Source organism: Tachypleus tridentatus, chromosome 6 (assembly GCF_004210375.1).
Source record: "Tachypleus tridentatus isolate NWPU-2018 chromosome 6, ASM421037v1, whole genome shotgun sequence".
NCBI classification, from domain to species: domain Eukaryota; kingdom Metazoa; phylum Arthropoda; class Merostomata; order Xiphosura; family Limulidae; genus Tachypleus; species Tachypleus tridentatus.
This window is the reverse complement of record NC_134830.1, coordinates 62,356,137-62,374,820: the sequence shown is the minus strand read 5'-3', so window position 1 is coordinate 62,374,820 and position 18,684 is coordinate 62,356,137. Positions and strand designations below refer to the sequence as shown.

Here is an 18,684-nt window from a genome sequence, read left to right as displayed (position 1 = left end):
TTACTTAAATGAAAGTCAAAACTAGTTGTCATACAACTTTGTTTATTTTCCTAAATTTGATAAACTACATTATAGTTCTCTGATAAAGTAGATTTCTGTTGCAGAAAAAGCAAGAGAGATGTTTTCACATAACTTGAAAATAAGACCCAGAAAAAATGCTGGATAAGTATTTTAAGTATCAAGAAAGATGCTGAATAAATATCTAGGAATATCTACATGGACTCTGATATATCTTAAAAATATTTTTTACCACCACGCCCCCTTTCTAACAAAGTTAGGCAGTCGTGGTATCTATACTGACCAATTTCCTGTGTATCACAGAGCTCAATATTTGGAGCAGAAACAGAATTATATCAGCTCAAAAGAGTAGATATGGTCACATTAAAACAAATCATGCCAGGAGGTTTAAGAAATACCTAATTAAAAAGCAAAGAAGTCAAAATGAAAAGGATAATAATGCCAAGAACCTTCCAGAAACTAAACGTATGAAACAAAATGACAAGAACCTTCCTGAAACTAAACGTATGAAACAAAATGACAAGAACCTTCCTGAAACTAAATATGAAACAAAATGACAAGAACCTTCCTGAAACTAAACGTATGAAACAAAATGACAAGAACCTTCCTGAAACTAAATATGTGAAACAAAATGACAAAAACCTTCCTGAAACTAAACATATGAAACAAAATGATGAATAAAAAACAGTTTCTCAATCATGTGAAAGTGGCATAAAAAAAAGGATTTTGACATCTGAAAGTAAATAAAAACAAAAAACTGGTAGATACAAATGGCAGTTTTCAAAAGATCAAATTATTAAAATTTAGCTACATAAAATCACCTACAACAAAGAAATGAAAAGTAAACAGTCTCAAAATATAAAGATATATCTATAAATTTACATTTACATGTATATGTATAATAATTAAATAGCTAAATACAAAAGTTTTGTTTTTATCCCAATAACACTTTTAAATTCATAGGAAAAAAATCACTTCACAATCTCGAAGGATACACACACAAACAATATTATTATTTTATACTACTTCAAGCAACAGATCAATTATGAAATGTTCAAATAAAGCTTGAACAAGAGTTAATATAACAAAGATATTGGAGAATTTTTTTCGTATTGAAGTTTTTCTAAACATTTTTTTCTTATTTTTGTATGGCTTTTTACAAAAGATTTGAAACTTAAAAGCAAAAAAATATATGAGAAGTTATTACATTTTTATTTTCCAATGTAATTTAAGCGAGCCATGTTGGGGTAGAGTATATTTAGAGCAGGAGTAACACAATGAAGTACTACCCTCCCACACCACCAGCTGCATGGAGCCATTCTGTCTCTAACACCTGGAAACCTTACAAAAGTTAGACAGCTGTTCACTCAATAATATGATTCATACATATATCCTAAGTCAATCCAAGTCAGTTGTTATCTGAATCTCTCACCAAATGGTAAATCAATAAGCTTACTCATTCTAGCCTCTGATTGGTTCTTTCTCTCCAACAGTGGTCAAGTAGTTGTGTGACTCTTCCAGAATTACAAATCAATACTAGAAGCTAAGTCATCCTGTTTCCTGATTGGTTCTTACTCTTCTCTATACACACACACACACACACACAGCTTAAATGGATATAAAACAAAAGTTCTGTTTCTAGATAGAGTTTGGGAAGAGGTTATGTGTGAATCTTTCACCATTCTCAAAGTTTTTACCAGATCAGGAAGAGTCCAAAGTGAAACACAGGTAAGATGTTGTCATCACAGCATGAGGAAATGCATGATTTTTTCTACATAATTATTTTATTAAAAACTTTCTCTACATAATTCAGCTAATATGTTCCTGATAAAAAATATGGTTACTTTTTAGCTAACATAAACCCTAATTCCTAATTATTTTAAGAAACATTTTATGTAACAAACTACTACATCATGCAAGTGTTTTCCCTCATTAACTTTTTTTTGACATGAAATAATGAAACTACATACACTGTTCTTCTTATAAAACACATTTACACTGCAAGCAGTGAAAATTTTGGTGTGGAATGAATTATAATTTATTTACTATTTGTATGTGTATTACATTCTAGACTTTGAACTCTTTACTTCTGAATTCAGTTATGTGAAGTAAAATTCAGATCTGTGTTTAAATATTATAGTTTGAAAAGTTTGAAATTAATATTTAAAAACATCTAAAAATTTATGCCTCAAAGTGAAATTAATACTTACCTACCAGTCAGTTCCCAAAAGTGAATCAACTAGTGCCTGGTTAGTTGAATTTATGCAATTATAAACATATAACCAATACATTTTACTGAACTAAATTTGTGATAAATGAAGGACAAATTATTAATATTGTATTATCTTTATTACCTCTGACATTTCTTCCTAGCTATTTTTTTTTCCTAAATTTAATTTAATGAAATTGCTATCCTCAGGAAAATAATTAAATGAAAATCAATGCAAAATATAAAAAAACAACTATGGAAATCTATTCCAGTTTTTGTACTCTCATTATACATGTATATAGTAAAAAAAAAAAGTATACATTTGTAAACAACAAGGTCTAGAAAAATGTATAACTTGAGTGTTTCACTAATAACTGAAGATTTTTATAGCAGCACACAAATTTCTTTCTTGGAAAATCTAAAAGAAATCATAAACCTTAAAAATCAATCATCATCTGTGCTCTACTAGTCTAATTTATGTTTTTTTTATGCTCAAATTGGTTCCCAAGCTTTCAAGGTTCCAATAACCAAGCCACATCCATCATGTGGCATCAAAACTTCCCTCTTGTGAAACTATCAAACAATACAAATGCTTTATAAGATATTTCAGGTTAAACCAAGCTAATAGTTTTAAAAGATCATGAAAATAAAATGATTAAGGTTGACAAATTCTTTCAAATATTAAATAAAGTAAAAAATGAAACCAATTTAAATTTTTACATCATGAAAGTTTTTTACCCATTGCTCTTAAATCTTATCTATTTATCATAAACCTTGGAGAAATAATAACTCTAAAACTGAATACATATATTACTCAGGGTTAGTTGTAACATCTTCCATCATCAATCATGCTCAATTTTATGGTCATAATTATTTACTGTTCCACAACACAGCACATTTAAGCATCAAATGACCTTGTAGTCAAATGCAAATGTTGTGATGCCAGTTTTTTTCACCCATGTTTTTCAGTAAAATACCAACTTATTTTAAGGTACATCTGGAATCATCTGACGTTTTGGCTTTTGAGCATTCACCAGCTTCAAATCTTTTATTATTATCTCATTAATGGTACCAGAAAACATGCTCAGCTTCACTCTAATGGCTATTAGAGTTGGAAGGTTCTCTTTTGTAGATTAACTTTCAGCCTGAAAGTAAAGCTACTGTTCAATATTAGCTTATCTTGTGTAAAAAGCTGTTACTATATTATTAAACATTTTCGTTTGTTTATTTTCTTCCATGGAGAACCCTGAAAGTTCCTATTTAAATATTGGGTACTTTGTCTCTATACTGTTTTGTAACCTCATTATGTGAATTGTGAATATCCTTTCTGGACTGTGACATAAACCTCTAGCCATAAAACTGTCAGTAGCAGTATTGTACTGTCACATGCTTGTAAATTCACTATAACCCATATATATATGTGTGTTAAATTTTTGTCCATTGTACCACACCTAACATCTTGGGATATATGTTACACCATTAACATATTCCTACAAGGAGAAGTGCTCCCTAAGTGAAAGGAAAAGAAAAAAGAAGTTACAATAAGAGGTATTAAATGTAACTTTTATTAAACTGAAACATCCAAATAACTTAAGAGAATATCATTTTTTGTGTACTGCAGAGGTAGATGATATTTCTTTGACTAAAAACATATGTTTTAACTAATCAGAAAGTACCCTGAAATCAAAATATGTTTATATTATAGTTTGATCCAAAGTTACTTAATAACTGGCAATACAGTGACATTACCAAACAAGTGTAAGCTTACTATTTAATAAAGCACTCAAAAAATATGAAAAGTTCTTTGCAAAACAAGCTAAGTGTGATATAATTAACAACAATGTAGATAACATTTAACAAGTACTTAAATGCAAAAAAAGTCATTATACTCTGCAAGACTTAAGGTATACACCAATATTCATTCTGCTGGTACAGGTACTAAAATTAATTTGAAAAGCATTAAATTTGTATCTCAGGAATTATTAGTTAATGTACCAGCCATTCTGATATACATTTTTATTTCAAGTGGGTTTCTCCTCATTAAGAGGCATTACAATTTGACTGGGTATGACCACCAGCTATAGGACAAAGTGGAAGAGGAAGTTGGACATCATCACCAACAACACTAATAAGATCTCCAGGAGGTCTTTTAACATGCTAGACAAATCCCCAATTGTCCATTATTGCATTCACTTGCATATCAACATTATCATCATTTGGCATAAGATTTTGTAGTAAAAACATCATTGTTTTTTTCCATTTTTTACAGCTTCAGATATCTATTAATGTGTTCAATGACATGTATCTTAATTAATTTCATTAACTTCCTTGAAATAACCCCAAGAAGTTTCTTAATCAGTGTAACAGGTTATATCTTGATCAGGTAAGTAAACACTCTTGTCACATATCATCAAAATGTCCTTTGTAGTTTGACTGATAATTGCATCTACTTATTTATTCATTACCTTTGATTTTGACAATAGACTCTGGTGCATCCTATTGCAATTACCAGCCCTCTGGCATGAGTAGCAAAATGTTTCCCCTGTAACTTCTTCATTTTTGTCAATTTTTAAACTCAGATGATGGTCCATCTGTACAAATGACAAGTTGCATCATAATTCATAAGAGGAAGATGGTTTCTTAATTTGGTAATGAATACATAAACAGCATCTCTCATTCTTATGGTGGTCAGTCACAACTACTAGGATTCATTGGCCTACTACTACTACTAACATTATTCTTATAAAGTGATGTTTTGCTAAATACAGTATCTGTAATAAGACTGACATAGATCAGGAATATAGTGCATTCTGATCTTCATTTTGATACACATCAATATGCCATCCCAAGATTAAATTTCACTTAACTGAAGATGTTTGTCATAGACATGTTCCTCAGCCTTTAATAAACAGTTCAGAAATATTTATTTCAGTTTTCCAATGCATATCTTCATTCAACTCTTTGATTTTACCCCAATTTTCTGGTAAACAGTTTTTACATCATTTCATCAAACCAAAGAAAATTTATTTCTTTCCTTACACTTGCTGCAAAACCAAAGCCGACATTGAAATGTGAAATCAACACTGTCACCCAAAACAAATTTAATAGTTTAATCATGAAGTTCTCGTGTTTTAATAAGCTGGTTAATGTTTTAGCAATAACACATTTACAGCTATGCTGAATCCTGCTGAAGCAACTGTGGTAGACAATTGGGATATTGTTTTCTGTAAAACGATGACAATGTAATAATTTTGAAGCCTAAACATTTTCCTATTCTTCCAAATAGTATCTTCATAATTTCGAGGAGGACCAGTGTAAACTGTGTCAGTTTCATATGAAACTTTTTGACAACCTTCTTTGTTTCATTTTATATACCCAAAAGTTTTCATTCATTTTACTTATTATGGAAATGTCAATATGCTTTGCCAACCCTGCAATTACTGCTCATTATTTTAATAGTAGTCATAAAAGTTGTACTGTTCATCTTTTTTTTTTTGTATGACAGTAGTCTTGAAGCCTGTGCTAGGCATTTTTCCTTTCAGTGGCCAAGTAATAATTATCATTCTTTTTTTCCATTCTCTCTCTGCATTAGCAGTTCAGCAGTTATATGATTATAAAGGTCCTACACATCTGGACTCACAGCTTGGACAAACTCATTTTCCAAAGAGCTTCAATTCTTTTACTTTTTTTAGCCTTATAATCAGGTTCAGCCAGCCACCCTTCATTCTATTTCTCATTTCAGTTGTAGAAGCTGGCTCTTTTTATTCTATATACTAGCAGGTAGCATTTCACAAATTTCTGAAATATAAAAACTTAAGACAGTAATTTTTAAACTCCAGATTTTAGATATGTAAATTTGCAAATTTACCACTGACTCATCAAGGGATGAGTGTAGGAAACAATTTCAAACAAATTCTGGTATAAATGTATAGCTTCACCTATGTTATGTGCTAAAAGAACCTAATAATACTCAGTTAATGCATCATAAATGTAGAATAAAATAACTAAAACCTTGTTAATTCAACAGTAAAAATTGCTTAAGATAATTTTTTTTTTATAAGTAATGAACAATTTTTCCAACAAACTATATTGAAATTATATATTTAACAATTAAATGAGTCAGGAAAAAAAAAGACATTTGTAACACTAATGCTTATTCGCAACTCAGTTCTAAAAATAAAACACCTATGAATTTGTAACATGTAGTGAATTATTAATATACATATATATATTAGGGTCATTCCATGTCAAATCATCCAGGGGCTGCAGGTGACCCCTACAGAATGCCTTGAAAAAATTCACACGTGCTCATCTAATGAAAAACTGCCAAAGATTAGATCAGTATCTCTAATAGTTTCTGATTTACAGCCCTGTAAAATTTAGTTAATTTTTTTGTTAATTTTGGCAAATTCATTTTCGGGCAACTTTGGCTGCTTAAAGCTGCAAGAGTAATGGTGGTAGAAGGCTGAAATTTGCTGCACTGACTGAATTAATCTCACAGAATTCAAAAATGGTCTCACACCAAGTTTATCTCTCTTAGGATTTGCATAGTGAGGCTGTAAAATCACCTGAAAACACAAAATCATAAAAAACATTGGTTTATGTAATAAGCCATAGCTCTAAGACTCAATATGATACAAAGCTGAATTTTGTTTTCTACTTTCCTATAACATATCAGTTGATAAATCAGCAATTGTTGTAATTAAAAGTCTGTTAGATCTGTAAAAAAATTTAGCTGCATGCAACTTTTTATGATTTAGCTAAAAATAGCCCTACTTCAGGCCACAGTTTGACCATGTCACCAGTCATGCAGCCTTTTCAGATTTTTACCATATATTCTTACATCACTGAATATGATCTACAAAAAAAATCAGGATGGTGTTCAACCTACTTTTTGAGTTATAATTTTTTAAAGTGTCCACTAACCATACATTTGTTAGTTTAAAAAAATTCAGTTCAGGTGTGTTACTGTGTGCAAATATATCCATACAATTTTGAAAAATACCTGTCAGAATTTTATGAATCCCACTGAAATATTCTAACCAGTCTTTCACAATGTTAAATGATGAAGTTGTAAGAAACAAGAAAGAATTAATTCATTTCTGTACAAGTTTATTGGCATAACTAGTTAGATCACATGGCAATGCAAATATATTGTGTATGCATTACAGTTATGCAGATATGGCTGAGTTTAAGATTCATAATATAATAAATACAAAGGTAAATCAGACACAAAAAAGCTCAACTGGTGCTACAACAGGGGATAACTGAGAAAGATTATAGTCACACAAAACTGCAATAATCATGACAATGAATGTTTCAAAAACTGCTTTGGCAATAAATTAGCCTTAACAACATCAAATAAACATTGCTTTGTTCAGACAGCTTAAATAAATTTCTGAAATTTGAGTTTGATTATGTTGAGATTATTTTGACTTAGAACATAGTGGCAAGCACTACTGCCTTGCACAGTAGGTGAACTTATCAGACAAAGAATATGTTGGAAAGGAAACCAGCTTTCATCTTTACGTGACCTTGCAAGCCATGAGAACAGTTCATTTCTTGATTTCTTCGTAAATGACACCAACACTTTGGAATGTTCATCTGATCTATCTTTTATGTTTCCCACATACCATTCATGATCGTATATGCATGCCACATATTTCCCTGGCTGATAATTGTCATTGTTATCATTAGACCCTATTTGAGCTGCTGCAGCATCCCTTTCACTGCTACTACCAACAGTTACAACTGTGTACACATCATCATCTGATAGCCTTCTCATATACAATTTGTTGGTAGAGTGGGGAATAAAGTTATGATGTGACCTAATACCTGCCACAGTTTTGTATTGTTCATAGTGCTCAAGTAGATCAAACTTTACACAATTCTGCATGACTGATTCCTGATTGACAAGAAAGAACTGAATGCCCTGAATGTGGTCCTTTGCCCAATGGTACATATCAGAGACACTTACAGTTTGATAATTTATTATTTTTCATAACCTTGATTTTTTGAAAATCATGTTCAGAGATGTAAGAATATATGGTAAAGGCTGATTAGAATATTTCAATGGGATTCATAAATTATTTCATAATTTTATGGATATATTTGCACACAGCAACACATCTGAATTGAAGTGTTTTTTTGTCAAGTAAACAACTTATGGTCAGAGGATACTTTAAAAAATTATAACTCAAAAAAGTAGGTTGAACACTATCCTGATTTGTTTTGTAAATCATATTCAGAGATGTAAGAATATATGGTAAAAATCTGAAAAAGCTTTGTATCATATTAAGTCTTAGAGCTATGGCTTATTAAATAAACCAATGTTTTTTACAATTTTGGGTTTTCAGGTGATTTTATTGCCTCACTATGCAAATCCTAAGAGAGATAAACTTGGTTTGAGACCATTTTTGAATTTTGTAAGATTAATTCAGTCAATGTAGCAAATTTCAGCCTTCTACCACCATTACTCTTGCAGCTTTAAGCAGCCAAAGTTGCCTGAAAATAAATTCGCCAAAAATAAAAAAAAAAATTACTTAAATTTTACATGGCTGTAAATCAGAAACTTAGAGATATTGATCTAATCTTTGGCAATTTTTCATTATATGGGTCGATGCGTACATATGAATTTTTTCAAGGCATTCTGAAGGGGTCACCTGGAAAATTTTCCAAAATCTGGATGAATTTACATGGAATGACCCATTACATAAATGGATGTGTCATTAAACATGGCAAAGCATTAAAAAATCTCAATAAATGCATATTTGACAGAGGTAGACAGTATTTCAATCCAGAATACTGTATTGTGATTATATGGCTAAAATTAATTAATTCATGGTTTTAAACCTATATAGGAAAGAAAATATGCATTATATTTTAAAATGCATACTTTAAATGGTTAAATTTGTTTTCATATACCTGCAATCATTTATTTATAAAACTGTCTAGATATTTCTATAACACAGTATTTCTTAGTATTTTAGTTTTGAAGATTGTAATATAGAATATATATGTCTATACTACATAAAATCACAGAGTAATGGTGAACAGAAAAAGGTTTATAAATAAGCAAAACATGCCAAGAAAATCTTTCCAACAAACAGTCACACATTTGTAAAGCTTTGTTTAATTTAAGATGTGGGTTGGCCCCGTAGTAGGAATGTGAATTTCTGAACTATTGAGCCAGGTTCAAATCCATGTAATACCATAAAATATTCACCATACTTTAAGCTATTGAGATGTGTGATGAAGGGTAAGGTGCAGCTAATTTGTATGTTTTCTTATAACAAAGCCACATCAGGTCATCTGCTAGGGTCCACTGAGGGGAATCAAACCCCTGATTTTTGCATTGTAAATTTTTAGACTTACCACTGTACTAGTGAGGGGCATGATTGAAAAGTACTTCTGAATTGAGGAAGGTGATAACACTGGCATATCTAGGAATTTGAAAGGACAGAGCAAGTCTTAACATTTGTATTTGAATATACTTTCTATTTATATGTATAATAACTAAACTTTATCATTTTCTCTACGTTGGTTAAATGAGTGTTATAGCATGACACGTTATTGGCGCCACTTACCCTAAAGTTGGAATTTTTGAAACTGTGAATAGGATTTTGAGTATGCTTGATGTAAGTTGATCGTAAAACTGAGAAAATTTGCACAGCAAAATTAGGAAGTGCAGGGAAAAACTGGTGAAAAATAAAAATACAACCTCCTCTTTTTGCAAGTGGATGGTAACTACCTTTAGTAGATTTGTCACAGATATAAAATACAGATACTACAAATACTATTTAGTACCCTTTCTTCCAGTACTTAAATGCAAAAAAAAGTCATTATACTCTGCAAGACTTAAGGTATACACCAATATTCATTCTGCTGGTACAGGTACTGAAATTAATTTGAAAAGCATTAAATTTGTATCTCAGGAATTATTAGTTAATGTACCAGCCATTCTGATATACATTTTTATTTCAAGTGGGTTTCTCCTCATTAAGAGGCATTACAATTTGACTGGGTATGACCACCAGCTATAGGACAAAGTGGAAGAGGAAGTTGGACATCATCACCAACAACACTAATAAGATCTCCAGGAGGTCTTTTAACATGCTAGACAAATCCCCAATTGTCCATTATTGCATTCACTTGCATATCAACATTATCATCATTTGGCATAAGATTTTGTAGTAAAAACATCATTGTTTTTTTCCATTTTTTACAGCTTCAGATATCTATTAATGTGTTCAATGACATGTATCTTAATTAATTTCATTAACTTCCTTGAAATAACCCCAAGAAGTTTCTTAATCAGTGTAACAGGTTATATCTTGATCAGGTAAGTAAACACTCTTGTCACATATCATCAAAATGTCCTTTGTAGTTTGACTGATAATTGCATCTACTTATTTATTCATTACCTTTGATTTTGACAATAGACTCTGGTGCATCCTATTGCAATTACCAGCCCTCTGGCATGAGGAGTAGCAAAATGTTTCCCCTGTAACTTCTTCATTTTTGTCAATTTTTAAACTCAGATGATGGTCCATCTGTACAAATGACAAGTTGCATCATAATTCATAAGAGGAAGATGGTTTCTTAATTTGGTAATGAATACATAAACAGCATCTCTCATTCTTATGGTGGTCAGTCACAACTACTAGGATTCATTGGCCTACTACTACTACTAACATTATTCTTATAAAGTGATGTTTTGCTAAATACAGTATCTGTAATAAGACTGACATAGATCAGGAATATAGTGCATTCTGATCTTCATTTTGATACACATCAATATGCCATCCCAAGATTAAATTTCACTTAACTGAAGACGTTTGTCATAGACATGTTCCTCAGCCTTTAATAAACAGTTCAGAAATATTTATTTCAGTTTTCCAATGCATATCTTCATTCAACTCTTTGATTTTACCCCAATTTTCTGGTAAACAGTTTTTACATCATTTCATCAAACCAAAGAAAATTTATTTCTTTCCTTACACTTGCTGCAAAACCAAAGCCGACATTGAAATGTGAAATCAACACTGTCACCCAAAACAAATTTAATAGTTTAATCATGAAGTTCTCGTGTTTTAATAAGCTGGTTAATGTTTTAGCAATAACACATTTACAGCTATGCTGAATCCTGCTGAAGCAACTGTGGTAGACAATTGGGATATTGTTTTCTGTAAAACGATGACAATGTAATAATTTTGAAGCCTAAACATTTTCCTATTCTTCCAAATAGTATCTTCATAATTTCGAGGAGGACCAGTGTAAACTGTGTCAGTTTCATATGAAACTTTTTGACAACCTTCTTTGTTTCATTTTATATACCCAAAAGTTTTCATTCATTTTACTTATTATGGAAATGTAAATATGCTTTGCCAACCCTGCAATTACTGCTCATTATTTTAATAGTAGTCATAAAAGTTGTACTGTTCATCTTTTTTTTTTTGTATGACAGTAGTCTTGAAGCCTGTGCTAGGCATTTTTCCTTTCAGTGGCCAAGTAATAATTATCATTCTTTTTTCCATTCTCTCTCTGCATTAGCAGTTCAGCAGTTATATGATTATAAAGGTCCTACACATCTGGACTCACAGCTTGGACAAACTCATTTTCCAAAGAGCTTCAATTCTTTTACTTTTTTTAGCCTTATAATCAGGTTCAGCCAGCCACCCTTCATTCTATTTCTCATTTCAGTTGTAGAAGCTGGCTCTTTTTATTCTATATACTAGCAGGTAGCATTTCACTAATTTCTGAAATATAAAAACTTAAGACAGTAATTTTTAAACTCCAGGTTTTAGATATGTAAATTTGCAAATTTACCACTGACTCATCAAGGGATGAGTGTAGGAAACAATTTCAAACAAATTCTGGTATAAATGTATAGCTTCACCTATGTTATGTGCTAAAAGAACCTAATAATACTCAGTTAATGCATCATAAATGTAGAATAAAATAACTAAAACCTCGTTAATTCAACAGTAAAAATTGCTTAAGATAATTTTTTTTTTATAAGTAATGAACAATTTTTCCAACAAACTATATTGAAATTATATATTTAACAATTAAATGAGTCAGGAAAAAAAAAAGACATTTGTAACACTAATGCTTATTCGCAACTCAGTTCTAAAAATAAAACACCTATGAGTTTGTAACATGTAGTGAATTATTAATATACATATATATATTAGGGTCATTCCATGTCAAATCATCCAGGGGCTGCAGGTGACCCCTACAGAATGCCTTGAAAAAATTCACACGTGCTCATCTAATGAAAAACTGCCAAAGATTAGATCAGTATCTCTAAGTTTCTGATTTACAGCCCTGTAAAATTTAGTTAATTTTTTTGTTAATTTTGGCAAATTCATTTTCGGGCAACTTTGGCTGCTTAAAGCTGCAAGAGTAATGGTGGTAGAAGGCTGAAATTTGCTGCACTGACTGAATTAATCTCACAGAATTCAAAAACGGTCTCACACCAAGTTTATCTCTCTTAGGATTTGCATAGTGAGGCTGTAAAATCACTTGAAAACACAAAATCATAAAAAACATTGGTTTATGTAATAAGCCATAGCTCTAAGACTCAATATGATACAAAGCTGAATTTTGTTTTCTACTTTCCTATAACATATCAATTGATAAATCAACAATTGTTGTAATTAAAAGTCTGTTAGATCTGTAAAAAAATTTAGCTGCATGCAACTTTTTATGATTTAGCTAAAAATAGCCCTACTTCAGGCCACAGTTTGACCATGTCACCAATCATGCAGCCTTTTCAGATTTTTACCATATATTCTTACATCACTGAATAAGATCTACAAAAAAAATCAGGATGGTGTTCAACCTACTTTTTGAGTTATAATTTTTTAAAGTATCCACTAACCATACATTTGTTAGTTTAAAAAAATTCAGTTCAGGTGTGTTACTGTGTGCAAATATATCCATACAATTTTGAAAAATACCTGTCAGAATTTTATGAATCCCACTGAAATATTCTAACCAGTCTTTCACAGTGTTAAATGATGAAGTTGTAAGAAACAAGAAAGAATTAATTCATTTCTGAACAAGTTTATTGGCATAACTAGTTATATCACATGGCAATGCAAATATATTGTGTATGCATTACAGTTATGCAGATATGGCTGAGTTTAAGATTCATAATATAATAAATACAAAGGTAAATCAGACACAAAAAGCTCAACTAGTGCTACAACAGGGGATAACTGAGAAAGATTATAGTCACACAAAACTGCAATAATCATGACAATGAATGTTTCAAAAACTGCTTTGGCGATAAATTAGCCTTAACAACATCAAATAAACATTGCTTTGTTCAGACAACTTGAATAAATTTCTGAAATTTGAGTTTGATTATGTTGAGATTACTTTGACTTAGAACATAGTGGCAAGCACTACTGCCTTGCACAGTAGGTGAACTTATCAGACAAAGAATATGTTGGAAAGGAAACCAACTTTCATCTTTACGTGACCTTGCAAGCCATGAGAACAGTTCATTTCTTGATTTCTTCGTAAATGACACCAACACTTTGGAATGTTCATCTGATCTATCTTTTATGTTTCCCACATACCATTCATGATCATATATGCATGCCACATATTTCCCTGGCTGATAATTGTCATTAGACCCTATTTGAGCTGCTGCAGCATCACTTTCACTGCTACTACCAACAGTTACAACTGTGTACACATCATCATCTGATAGCCTTCTCATATACAATGTGTTGGTAGAGTGGGGAATAAAGCTGTGATGTGACCTAATACCTGCCACAGTTTTGCAATTTTCATAGTGCTCGAGTAGATAAAACTTTACACAATTCTGCAGGACTGATTCCTGATTGACAAGAAAGAACTGAATGCCCTGAATGTGGTTCTTTGCCCAATGGTACATATCAGAGACACTTACAGTTTGATAATTTATTATTTTTCATAACCTTGATTTTTTGAAAATCATGTTCAGAGATGTAAGAATATATGGTAAAGGCTGATTAGAATATTTCAATGGGATTCATAAATTATTTCATAATTTTATGGATATATTTGCACACAGCAACACACCTGAATTGAAGTGTTTTTTTGTCAAGTAAACAACTTATGGTCAGAGGATACTTTAAAAAATTATAACTCAAAAAGTAGGTTGAACACCATCCTGATTTGTTTTGTAGATCATATTCAGAGATGTAAGAATATATGGTAAAAATCTGAAAAAGCTTTGTATCATATTAAGTCTTAGAGCTATGGCTTATTAAATAAACCAATGTTTTTTACAATTTTGGGTTTTCAGGTGATTTTATTGCCTCACTATGCAAATCCTAAGAGAGATAAACTTGGTTTGAGACCATTTTTGAATTTTGTAAGATTAATTCAGTCAATGTAGCAAATTTCAGCCTTCTACCACCCTTACTCTTGCAGCTTTAAGCAGCCAAAGTTGCCTGAAAATAAATTCGCCAAAAAAAAAAAAAAAATTACTTAAATTTTACATGGCTGTAAATCAGAAACTTAGAGATATTGATCTAATCTTTGGCAATTTTTCATTATATGGGTAGATGAGCACATATGAATTATTTCAAGGCATTCTGAAGGGGCCACCTGGAAAATTTTCCAAAATCTGGATGAATTTACATGGAATGACCCATTACATAAATGGATGTGTCATTAAACATGGCAAAGCATTAAAAAATCTCAATAAATGCATATTTGACAGAGGTAGACAGTATTTCAATCCAGAATACTGTATTGTGATTATATGGCTAAAATTAATTAATTAATGATTTTAAACCTATGTAGGAAAGAAAATATGCATTATATTTTAAAATGCATACTTTAAATGGTTAAATTTGTTTTCATATACCTGCAATCATTTATTTATAAAACTGTCTAGATATTTCTATAACACAGTATTTCTTAGTATTTTAGTTTTGAAGATTGTAATATAGAATATATATGTCTATACTACATAAAATCACAGAGTAATGGTGAACAGAAAAAGGTTTATAAATAAGCAAGACATGCCAAGAAAATCTTTCCAACAAACAGTCACACATTTGTAAATCTTTGTTTAATTTAAGATGTGGGTTGGCCCCGTAGTAGGAATGTGTTTTTCTGAACTATTGAGCCAGGTTCAAATCCATGTAATACCATAAAATATTCACCATACTTTAAGCTATTGGGATGTGTGATGAAGGGTAAGGTGCAGCTAATTTGTATGTTTTCTTATAACAAAGCCACATCAGGTCATCTGCTAGGGTCCACTGAGGGGAATCAAACCCCTGATTATAGCATTGTAAATTTTTAGACTTACCACTGTACTAGTGAGGGGCATGATTGAAAAGTACTTCTGAATTGAGGAAGGTGATAACACTGGCATATCTAGGAATTTGAAAGGACAGAGCAAGTCTTAACATTTGTATTTGAATATACTTTCTATTTATATGTATAATAACTAAACTTTATCATTTTCTCTACGTTGGTTAAATGAGTGTTATAGCATGACACGTTATTGGCGCCACTTACCCTAAAGTTGGAATTTTTGAAACTGTGAATAGGATTTTGAGTATGCTTGATGTAAGTTGATCGTAAAACTGAGAAAATTTGCACAGCAAAATTAGGAAGTGCAGGGAAAAACTGGTGAAAAATAAAAATACAACCCCTCTTTTTGCAAGTGGATGGTAACTACCTTTAGTAGATTTGTCACAGATATAAAATACAGATACTACAAATACTATTTAGTACCCTTTCCTCCAGTTGGCCTTGCTGGACTGAAAAGATCCAATAAAGCATGAAATAGAGATCTCAGATAGTTATGATTTAGATGTACTACCTGATGTCATTTAATGTTTATTATTGTAAAACAACAAGTAAGACACTGTGGAAGTTAAAACTCTTTTTTTTTTATATAAAAAAAAGGATAAAATAAAGGAGAGCATTTAAATAAAAGTCAAACACAAACATATCAGTTGGTCATAAAAATCACTATTTAATAATTATTGACATGGTTTGGCAAATACGTTATACCTCTAATTTGCAGGTAAAGGAAGAAATGGTTTGAACTTTATTAAATAATATATTAAAAAATGTGTTTCATATTATTATAGTATTTATTTAATACACCCTTGTGCAAATTAGTTGAAACAAGACGGAAAATTACGAATTTTTCAATTTTTTTGCGTTTTATTTCTGAGAATTCAAAAATTACTCACAAATTAATACATGATATGACCACGTTTATTTTTCAGATCATTAATCCACTTTGGCATCGACTCCGCAAGTTGACTGCAATCTTTACTAATTTTTGGATCGCGGTACTACACCTCAATTAGCTTATCTTTCGCAGTACAGTCTTTTCCCCGAAGTCTTTCTTTACAAATCGCCAAAAGATTTTCAATTGGATTTAAGTCCGGAGAGTTTCCAGGCCAGTCCAGCACCTTTATTTGCGTTGTAGTCATAAAATTCTTCACAAGTTTCGATGTGTGGCACGGAGTCAGATCTTGCTGAAAAATGCCAGATCCATCTGGAAATCTCTTTTTCAATTCTGGAACGACTTTTCTCTGCAAAACTTCGATGTACTGTGGTCCTCGCATCATACCTTCTACGATATGTAAGCCTTCGACGCCATAGTAGCTGAAAAAACCCCAAAACATCTTCTTCAAGGGATGTTTTATGAACTGATTGATATGAGATTCTCGAAGTTTCTCACCTGGAGATCTGCGAACATGCAGACTTCTTTGACCCTGTACGAAGAAATGAGTCTCGTCACTGAATAACACTTTCCTCCATTGTTCTTACGTCCAGGTCTTGTATTTCAGACCCCATTGATACTGTTTTTTCTTCATTGAGTTGGTAAGAAGTTGTTTTTGACTGGTCTCCTTGCCCTTCTAACGCAATTTCGAATGACGTAATCTTCCTCAAAATTTCGTCATATGTCCCAAAAATAGATCGACCGTATTGCAAAACACAGCTAATGACGCCGTCTGTGTGAAAAAATGACTATTAAAGGAAATCAGCGGGTCCAGCGAGCTTACACCAGCCGTCATGCTGAAAATATTGTAAAATGACCATTTGTTTCAATTAATTTGCACAAGGGTGTACTAGCAATATATATATACATTAATATAGTTTTTACTAAAGATAACGTGTTTTATTTTCAGAGTTACAAGAAAACTATCAAAACAGCCTTCCATTGAAGCCCTTATGTGTAATATACTGAAACTCTCACAAAGTATGAATTGTATCAGACTGTAGAAAACCGAAAATTTTCTTCACTTATGTGCTTGAGGGACTAGTGAGAAACTTTTTTCTAATTATGGAATGGTTAAATTGCTCAAGTGGTCCTCAAAACTTTCAGAACCAGGAAACATTTATTATACTAGCTGTCTCCATTACAACCACAGCTTTTTTTCTAAATTTCCTCCAAGTTATTGTAATTATTCACCAAAAATTATACAAAAGTTCAAAGAACATAGTACTTCTGAACTTTTCCATCTGTGGTAAATTTACTTCTTCAATAGAATTATGGTACATATACGTTGCTGTGAAATGGACAAAGTCTGATGAAGTGGATCCTTTGAATGATCTTTATTTATGTCTACTATTACCTTCTGGACTGCTTTCATTAAGCTTCTTCACATTTTGGGGACTTTATGTTGTCCGTGTGATACAACAATATATGATTGTGCTGAAACATAGACGTTTTACGAGTTTTAACCAGGAGTTTCCAATAACTATGGCTTTAATAGCTTCTTCGTGGACTGAGGGAATAATGCTTGCACTATTACCTCTGACAGGATGGAACTCTTGGAATGGACTGTGTCATATCCCTACAGTGTGGAAACCAAGCTTCATCTTCACTTGTGGTCTTCTATATATCCTTCATCTTTTGGTTATAACAGCTATGTTTGTTGACATGCTTATACTTAATCTCAGAAAGCGACGCACCATTCAGCCATGTCCTAATGAAAATACTGTCTCATTTAATGACATTTCCATTCAAAATCAGCATCCATCCACACCTTACACTAGAGAAAACTTCACATTGTTATTAGAAGTGACTATTTTCATCTTATTCACTCTACCTTTTCTCGTTTATTTTGTTTACTTGTGGGCCCATCCTATTACTGATCCTTGTCTAATTTTTCCAAAACACCATATTACAAATATGTGGATGTCTATGCTTTTAATTATGTTTGCTATAGTTATTCCTATATTTCATATGTGTAGTCAAAGAGATCTTACAAACTCTTATATCAAGTTTATACAGAGTCTAATACAAAGTACTATATCTACTGAAACAGAGGAAAATCAGCACTAACTGTATTAGTAAAAAAATATATATATCTAACATTTAGTTGCTTTAAGTAAATGTAAAAACAGCAATCATATTTGATCTACTTGAGGTGGCATTAGAATAAAAACTATCAATTTAAATAAAAGTACACAAC

The 18,684-nt window shown here is 31.5% G+C and overlaps 2 long non-coding RNA genes across 2 annotated transcripts in view; one reads left to right on the top strand and one right to left on the bottom strand.

The window, feature by feature from the left end:
- LOC143252669 (uncharacterized) overlaps window positions 1-1,561 on the bottom strand; it is a 19,098-nt gene extending 17,537 nt beyond the window's left edge. Inside the window, exon 1 of the long non-coding RNA XR_013029100.1 lies at window positions 1,226-1,561. This is a non-coding gene — a long non-coding RNA (uncharacterized LOC143252669). The remainder of the gene's footprint in view (window positions 1-1,225) is intronic.
- LOC143252670 (uncharacterized) overlaps window positions 1-18,684 on the top strand; it is a 26,998-nt gene extending 8,314 nt beyond the window's left edge. The window contains exons 3-4 of the long non-coding RNA XR_013029101.1: window positions 1,512-1,746; window positions 16,483-18,684. This is a non-coding gene — a long non-coding RNA (uncharacterized LOC143252670). The remainder of the gene's footprint in view (window positions 1-1,511; window positions 1,747-16,482) is intronic.